Source organism: Copidosoma floridanum, unplaced genomic scaffold (genome assembly GCF_036245765.1).
Source record: "Copidosoma floridanum isolate Cflo_tuat_1 unplaced genomic scaffold, Cflo_Japanese_pri ptg000029l, whole genome shotgun sequence".
NCBI classification, from domain to species: domain Eukaryota; kingdom Metazoa; phylum Arthropoda; class Insecta; order Hymenoptera; family Encyrtidae; genus Copidosoma; species Copidosoma floridanum.
Window position 1 is genome coordinate 4,297,296 of NW_028321906.1, and position 10,223 is coordinate 4,307,518.

A 10,223-nucleotide genomic window follows, 5' to 3' on the forward strand; every position below is an offset into this window, starting at 1 on the left:
TTGTTTGGCTAAGCTTCGTGATTGACTTTTACGCTTACCAACCTGCACACACTTCTACCGTATAATTGGGATTATGACTCTACCACGTGACCTCAGTATATATATGACTAATATAGATGCGAAATAACACAGGTCTTATGGGAGGAATCTTGTTTTTATTTTTTTTTCGCACTTAAAAAGATATTGAGCTTTAAAAGGTTGTTAATTCCATGTTACTGACATTATGAGAGTTACGTAGTTATTTTTTTCCTTTGGTGAATTCGTTCATGAAAGTTGAAACAGCGTTTTGAACGTATACGGAGTGCCGTTTAACCCTACTTTGAGCTGTTTGTTTACCTCTGAGCATCATCAGCAGTAGCGCAGCAGCAGCAACAGCTGAAACAAACAGCTCAAAGTAGGGTTAAACGGCACTCCGTATACGTTCGAAACGCTTTTTCAACCTTCATGAACGAATTCACCAAAGGAAAAAAATAACTACGTAACTCTCATAATGTCAGTAACATGGAATTAACAACCTTTTAAAGCTCAATATCTTTTTAAGTGCGAAAAAAAAATAAAAACAAGATTCCTCCCATAAGACCTGTGTTATTTCGCATTTATATTAGTCATATATATACTGAGGTCACGTGGTAGAGGCATAATCCCAATATATACGTTTTTTTTTTTTTTTTTTATATTCATCATCGCCCCTTAAGGGCTCAGACATGGCTATTTTGACACTATAAAGTGTATTTAGCCATACGTTGGGTTTAATAACAGTAGGGGGAAACGGTAGATAGATCGGTAGGTTTATTGAAGTACAAATCCCATCCAGAAAAAAACCTCATTCATTGATGAAATTTTTGTCCAGAGTGGGATTTGAACCCCGGCCTTGCAAGATCTGTAGGCAGACACGCTACCGACAGAGCCATCATGTGGCTCAATATATACGTAAAATAAAGCCGTACCGTATAGTGCAGAACTGCAGTAGATTACACCTTTGCTAATTTTGATGTAGAGTTATTGTATACGTCAACTAAATGAATTGGTATTGAATTTAAAATATTTTGAATTATGCTAAAAAAGTGTATTGTGTTCGCAAGATAGAGCAAACTCGTATGAGTGAAAGTGATAGTTTGAAATAAATAAATACATTTTCAAACATACACGTTTGATACAACAGTAACTATTAACATGCTCTGCTGCACTGCTCTCTTAATTTAATTTAAAATTATAGAAAAAGATACAGTTTATGTTGAGAACAAACAGATTCTGAAAATGTCGTGCATCATAAAGGTATTTAGTGGATCACGAGTGCGATTTCGAGTCATTGAATAAATTCTGTGGCCTACATTTATTTTATCTATGTACAGGCTCCCTTGCCAACGCAACATGGCCATGTTTTGATACAAATGTAGCTTATGTATACTTATGTATTAAATAGATGATACCAACCACCAACTTAGCTCAAAAACTGAGAAACGCACTCAATATCCACTAAACACCTTCATGAAGCACGACATTTTCATTACCGATTTGCTCTAGAGTTAAATAGCATCTTCTTTTACAGTTATTAAAATGATAAATCTTTATTGAGTTATTAAAATGACACTTTAGTTAATATGAATGAAAACAGAATTACACAAAAAAAGATGATGGGTAGACAGGTGAGGTTAAATAATCCAATACCTAATAACCTAAATTACTCGTATACATAAATTATTGTGTTTAAAATCTAATAATAGAATTCAAATTATCTAAGAAAAATTTTTATAACAATAAGAAAATGGAGGTAATTAACAAATAAAATCGTGGGGGCTTCTTTTCATCTGTGAAGAAGCTGTTGGGGGTCTATATAATAAAAAATAAAAAATTTGTTTGAAAACAGGGAGAGAACGATAGAATCAATATAGATCATTGCGGTGGGGTTGGGAAGGGGCTGCGGAGGTTTTAAACAAATGACGATCTTCCAAGATACATTTAAATATATGTAGGTACGTGACTTGTAATAAGTGGCTGTAGAAAGGTTACGTAAGGAAAAAAAGAATTGTGTCCTTACGACTATGTATGTGTGTATTTATCATTGTCATGAGGCTATGTTATATGCTGCTGACGATCAATCGTATGTATAGAAATTGCGCCAGTGATATCAATAGCTGGTTGACCGGTTTATGAAAACCGCGAGAAATATTGGTTTTCATTGATGTATGATTTAAAATTATCAGTATCTATCTTTCCAGACAATCACGATAAACAACAATGTATATTATAGCACAAAGAAAAAATAAAACTTCAAATCTTTATTTTAATGCACTATATACAACTACAAACTTCAGAAAAAGTACAGTTTTCACTATACATGGATGTATTTTTTCTTCCAGATATCAAAACTGGTGTGGTCTTTCAATACTTCTCTACGATCCATTAATAATTAAATTTATCGTCTCAGCACTATGCCAGAAAGTTTATGTAATGCAAGTTTCTGGAAGTTTTACGGTTCAGTCAACACTTTTTGCATTTTATTCTAATCTCAAGGATAACATACCAGACTATGAAAAAAAAAGTTAAAAGCAGATTAGAAATTGTGTCATTTAACTAAAATATAAGTTTGTTTTGTTCCCATTTCAAATTGATTCTTTTGTCTCAATTATGAAATAATAAATTTAGTGCCAGAAAGTCGTAATGCTGTACAATATTATTTATAGTTATTAAATACCTATACTCACAAGTATCAACAATTGCCCACGTCACTCTAAAGTTTCGTTTTAGTCAGATAAAATTGGATTTTTTAAAAGTAAAATTAATAATTTGGGTTCAAAAATTTCTTTTTGGAACATAATAGCCTCAAAAGCAACATCTTCACTGTGAAATCCAAACCGAGGTCAGGCAAGTGGTAAAAAAATCGCAAAAAATGGTAGAAATCGATTTTTTGTATTTTGCGCAAAAAAAATGATAAGATACGAAAAATATACGTAAAAATAAAAAAAAAAAACGCATTAAAAAACATATCAAGCAGTTTTTTGAGCCTCGTTCAGTGGTTCTTAAATAAATTGTATTTTTGAAAATTCATAACTCGCGGTCTGCTGAATATTGGAACGAAAAGTTTTAAAAGAATATGGTTTTTAGAATCCGTAACATATGTACCAAATTTTATGAAGATCAGGTATTAAGTTTTTTAAAGTTATGCTTCTATAGGCACATTCTACACTACAGACTAAACCAAACGATTTCAGATTCGTGACTTTAAAAAAACATGTAACGGAAGTGAATATTTATTTACTTTCCGTGAATTAAATTTGTTAAATTATATATTATGTTCGTTACTAAATTATTTATTGAATTAAATAATTTTTTTTTAATTTTTACAAACCTTTTTATTAGTAATAACTATTCTATTAATAAATGTTTTTTCATAATTGGGCATTTTTTTAAATTAATAATGGTTGATTCATTTTTTTTTCAAAAATTTTTTAAAGTTTTCATCTTTTTTCGTTGTTAATTTATTTATACAAGATATTATAAATAAATTATTACCACTTCTTATTTATGTAATACATTCTTTATAATTGTTTATTTAGTAAATATAGAAATATTTACCGAAACGACACCCAATTAACGTACATATTCTACAACGTACTTATTCCAACGAGAATTGCACCACCTTTGTAAACAATATCGTTTCATAGAAGTTATGTTTATAATATATATATATATATATATATATATATATATATTGTCTGCTATAAAATGCCATAGAAGTAAAATTTCATACTTAGATACCCAAACACCCACTGTCTACTGGTTTGTAATATTTAAAAAACCGAAAAAAAGACCCTTGCGAAATGCTTATCGTATATCTAAAAGCGTTTCGAGTATTTTAAAGCCCTGCAACACATAAACACAAAATTTGAAAAAAACTGAAATATCTCCAATACCAATCAATAAAAATTTTGAATCTGATATCATATTTCAGAAATTTATGACGGCAAATTTAATACAGTGGATAAAAGAATAGTCTGAAATTAACAATAAACTGAAGGGGACTTTAAATATATGTGCAACATTCTTACTCTTTCCATATTATGTAATTTAATGGATGAGACTAATTGATAAAATTGAAAATACAACTTCTATTTGTAGTTGTACTACTAATGCCGATAATGCCCCTTCAATGGTTAATGACATTTTTAAATTTCTAGTGCCAAATTGCTTCATCACCATCCATACTAATATACATTTTTTAAACTAAATTTCAGGTAGGGTTTTATTTTTCTTTTAATGCCAGGAAAATTTTATTGAGTAGTTTAATTGTGTTGATCAAGATATGTTAATACAAATATCCTCATAGTTTTGGTCTACTTATGAATAATCAATGAAATAGTCAATTTAACGTATGTTAAGAATATGTAATACAGTCCTAATGTTTGGCATTGAAAAATTGATAAGGTCAAAAATACGATGCCTTCTTCTAAAACACTTCTACGTAAAATTAATAACAGGAAAAAAAATAACGTTGTAATATTTTTTAAATTAATTATTTATTTGAAGGTGACTTATACTGTTAGAAAAATCAATATCAAAATGTTTATTGTATTTCTAGAGCATATTAAAGATAATTGAGTTGATGCTATGGTTCTCTTGACCTCAGAAATTGATTTTTTAACTCATATTATATTTAGAAGTATGTATCATTCATATTTATTTAAGAACCCATAAGTAAAGATGGCAGAAATTTTCACGTAACAAGTGAATTTTTTTGTATTTCTGCGAACATTTAGAAAAAACAAACATAAAACTCAAAAAAATTTTTATGAGATGTTGATGTTTGTTAGAAGTAAATAGCACTTGGACGTTACTCTGCATGATATTAAGTTTTTGTCTCTACTCGACCTTTGTTGGTCAGTCATGTATGTTTAATGACTACTTGTCTGAATTTACAAACAACATTTTCAAACGCTACAAATTTTAAGAATTTTATTTTCCATCCATTTTTTTCTCTTTAAATAAAAACTTATATTTTTGTACATCGTTTCACAGCTATTATTGGTTTTTTTTTTTTTTTTTTCTTTAATGAATACTTTTTATACACATCTAATATACATGTAATACACTATGTAATAATTCAAATTATTATTTGCGTTCAAAAAGTGTAATAAAAGATTGTTATGTATGATTAAAAAAAACTGAAAATCCATATAGTTTTAAAACATTTGTAAAATGGTATACAAACGTTACGTTGTTAATAGACAGTTCAAATAGTTTAAGGACGTTCATCATTGTTAGTGTAGAAAAAGTTCCGAGAGATGAGGACTTAATCCCTTCTTTTTTATTTCATTGCAAAACAAACTTGTAAATCCGTTTGAAAATTCAATATCATATTTATCGAACAGTATTTTATCATATAAAAAAATTGGGAAATTTTTTTAGATCATTTCCTTATAAATGCCACTTCACGTAATCCGTTCATAAAATTACAAGTTGATTTAAAATTTTATAAAAATTAAGTATATAAAATCAGTAAAGCGAAACGATCTGACATTTTGTGTAGGATATTTTTATAGTACATGGAATATACGTTCAAAGTTTCAACGGTATCTATCACAAAAATCTATACGTGTGATTAATCTCTTTAACCATAATTCACTTCTGGCCAGTAGAAATAAAATGTATTAGTTGAAAATGTCAATGATTTAAATGACACGAGACTACGCGTCAGTCAAATTTCAATTTCTAACTCTAGTTTTATAATAATTGCGTGATCTGCTACTACGAAAATTCAAAGGTAGACAAGATTTTGACTCCAATGTATATCAATATCGATAAGGGTATCACCAGCTATTCTCCAGAGAGCGTAAAAAGTCTGTGGCATCAATTGGTATAGAGGAACTGCAAAGAGATACCCGCAACATAATTATTTTATTGCATCTTTAGACTACATCAGTGGAATCATCTGAGGTACTGAGCCTATTATCTCCCGTACTATGGTTTACTCCTGAAAAGAAGTTTCATCGAATCTTTTGAAAGCCTACAATAAACATTTTTCGAAAATTATATACATTAACTTGTTTTGCGATGAAGTGAAAAAATGGACTACCTTTGGTCACACACTTGTTTGTATAATTAAGGGGATACGTACGTCGTATGAAATTTGATGTACACATAAGGGAAGAAATTTCTTAGTATCACGGTTTATTAGCCGTTTGTTACAAATAGACGACATTTAATTATTTCTAGATAGGTGTATGTAAATTACTTATTCACCTATTCTGGTAGCTTGGAGCAGAATAAAGCTCACCACTATGTTCATAATTAAAAATAATATGAGGTAAAGACCGAGATATGGTCCTATTGCACATGAATTACCAATTCCTCTTTCTACAGCTTATCTGACATAGGTATGTTATGGACGAACTACATTTTTAATTTATTTTTCAGAAAAAAAAGAATGAACTTTGTTGAATCAGAGAGCTTGATTTTCAAAAAAAGCTTACAATCGAAAATGAGGTCGAATGTACACATACGCACACGGCCATTCATATTTTATAGCTGTTGGCAAATAGAAATGTTGTCTCTATTTCTTTTTCCCCCTCTCTTCTTGGCTCCCTACTCCCCACTTGATACCTACTTTGCCCGTTTCTTTCCAAAAGACATCGTATGAATTTTTTGTTCAGTTCCCTGCACTGAACAATACTGTAAGACTCATAGTTTAAAATTTAACTGGAAATATTCCATAGTTGTATTTCATTAATCATCTCTCAAAATAAAACAACTGCTTACCGATGGCATCGAACGAGCAAGCCAAAGAATCAGAGTTTAACCAAATCGAGGATCAGAAATATGGTGATGTAAATAAAGAGCCTTATTATAACTCCTTGATGAGTACTATTGAAGAGTGCATCCAGAACTCCATTAAAAGGAGCAGCATTTTGAAGGAAACAGCAGATAGACGGGCAGATAAACAGGAACACCGGAAAAAAAATTCTGAGCCCAATGTAGATCATCCAATCACAAAACCTCGTTCAAGGGATAATCGTATCAAGAGCCTCATCAATAAGTATGAATGTAAGGATTCTGTGGCTACACATGACCCGAAAAACAACAATCTCTGATCACTTGCATAATATCAGTCAATCTTTTGCAAAAATTTCAAAATTGAAAAACTGTTACTTGACTTATGATCAAGCAATTCAGAATATAATTGTCAAGTGCCCCTTGAGCCCAACAAAAGATACAACGTTCCAAAGCAACAAGCAAAAAGTGAAGTATTGTTATAAACAAGAATTTTAGTGAATTGTGTGACCTACTAATAACTGCGTATTTTATAATACGTATACCTGGGCGAGCGTAGCAAAAAATACGTGAACACATTTGAGTGCTGTCTGAACGCAATCATGTAGATAACGATAAGAGCGTATAGAAAGACTGTTTGAGCTGCAACAGCTGTCGCAGTAAATAATAAAACAACGTTTTTTCTTCTCACATTAGCGTACAAGATAAAAGATAAAAAATATCCTTGATATCACTTTTCAGTGAAATATAATAATAAGTCAGTTCAGTAATAAAAACTTTGTATCATCAAGATGTTACTATACGTATATAAAAAATTGTTTTTTGAGAGAAAAAAAATGTACTTAGTCAGACATTACATTACTAAACAATCTTGCAAGTCTTACATCCGCTTTTTTATTTTATTTGCTATTTTCACTTAACATATTTTAATATTGTGTTTCAAAGTTTTACATATATAAGTTTTGCTAAACCTAAGCAGTCATTAAACTTATAAATGTTCATGAAATGTTCTTGTTTTGATTAAAATACGTGTTAAACTACGTTGTAAACTGTGTTTCCATTATTGGGAGTTACCTTGTTTCTTAACAATTTAGAACACACTGCAAATAACGATGGTTAATTTTTTATTAAAGTTTAACATGTATTAATAGCTTGTACAAGTTGATGATTTTATAATTTTATAATACTTTAGAGCATTTGAATGTACCTTGGCATTTCAGTAAAGGCTTTCAATGCGTTTTAGTGAAAAGATTCGAGAGTAGTTTACCAATTACATGTCTGAATACATCGAGTTTTAAGTATTATGCACAGCATAATTGCATTCCCGTTCGATGATGTTACAAATCGTTAAATATTCGGAGTTTCAACAAACCTTAGTGATTGAAAACATTTCAATCGGACAATATTAGCTACCAATTTTACATCAATGAGTTTACAACTGCTGGAGGGACTTTCGCATTTTTTTTACATCTGTGCGGGAACTGCTGTGTAAGAAGTATTAATTTCTTGCACTAGTGGGCAAAATGCATGTCCTCATGCTGAAATAATCCTTTTGCAGACTATGTACAGGCACGAGAAGTTGAATGTCATATGAAGAGTCCAAAAATTACTAAAATCACTACATGTGATGAAATTTTACGAATTTTTTGTACAAAATTACGCTGTGGCCTAACGAATGCTGTAGATACGATTATACAAACGTAAATATTCGCAGCAATTCAAGATTTTCACAGTTTCTTGATTATATACAATATACAAATTGAATAAATTCTAATAGATTTGTAAACATTTACAACATAACAAGTTTCATAAAATGTATGTACATTCTGTAAAATGAAAATAATTTTATCGAAGCTCTCGCAATTCTCTTTTCTCCTTCTAACTATTAAAACTCTTTAACACAGTAGGGTCATTAAACTTCTTATGAAAATAAAAACGTATAGTTTTCATTTTTTAATATGAAATCAAACTATTCAGCAACAATTTTATTATAATTTTTGGGTACTATCTAATTTTCACATCCATGGTCAGCAGCTTCGTAATTTTGATTTCAACTTACTATGAAAAAATAAATTTTCATTTTTTAAAACTGCGTAGCTCATTCTGTATTTAGGCTATCCTAATTGTACTGAATTGGTCTACATATACTTGACGACACACTACTATATGCATACACAGTTATACAGGTAAGTTTTTATCATATTTTCGAAAACGCCGCATACATTTTCAGACATCAGAATTGAGTAGCTCCTTTGGAGAAAAGTCACTAGCAATCGTATCACTACCTCGGATAAAGCTTCTGGCACCATGTAGATTTGAACAAAGAGTAAGTAGCACTATCCACGGATTTGAAAGAAAAATGGTATCATTTTTAGCCCCTTGACAAAAAAAAACCCCAATCCATAATTTACTAGCTAACAATAGCCATATCATTGTTCCCGAAAAAAGAGTAGCACACAATTCGTTCCCCATAGCCTTTGATTCAATTTACCATCACAAAAGATAATATTCCTGTATTATATACACTATAGTTAAAAATTCTTATCTTAATATTTTTGTTTGTAGGATCTTATTTTATTTTTATACTATTTTATTGGAAAAATAATAGTTTTCTCAAAAATATATAGAATTATAGTAAAAATGGAACATATTCTGGTACATCAGTATTTGTGTTTATATATAGAATAAAACAACTAACTAACAACAAAAATAACATTACTCACAACGGTTATAATACGTGGAAAATATTTTGACTAGACAATATTTTATTTTATTTTATTTTACAATATGTATAAAGATATTGGACTTCAATACAATAAGAAAAAAAAAAAAAATTTTAGTTGTATAAATTATTAACTCAACCATGAAGGCTTATTGAAAAAGTCTTTGATTAACATACAATCAAGATATCTGAATTTTCAAGACACCAGCTACAGTGAAAATAATAAGATCACATCAAGATTTTGAATAAATTTTGCAATCCATCAGAAAAATTTAATTTTCTAGCAAGCTTATTGTACAAATGACGTTGTTAACGCGAAGCTATTAAAAATAGTGTTGTGAGCAAAAACTTCAAGGATCTAGGGGACTCTGATATTAATAGCCACGACTTGTTGAATAAAAATGATGAATGTGCAAACTTAATTGCCAGGAGGCAGTACAACGAGCAAAATCTGAAGTTCGCAGTGCTCTCTAATATGACCGGGAAATTCGCGGGAAATTCAAATTCGGAAGTTGTTTTAGTCACATATGAAATCACTTCAGGTGGCTTGGGCGATTTTTATCGGCTTGACCACAACCTCTGAAATCTTGGAATTATGTAAATAAAGTATGTCAAATTCATTTGCGATAAGAAAATACCGGGGTCAACGACTTAATTTTTTTGCAAATTGCTACTGAAAATTCACCAGTTTAACACCTACTCTTATGGACAGTGGTCAAAAAATCGACTATAT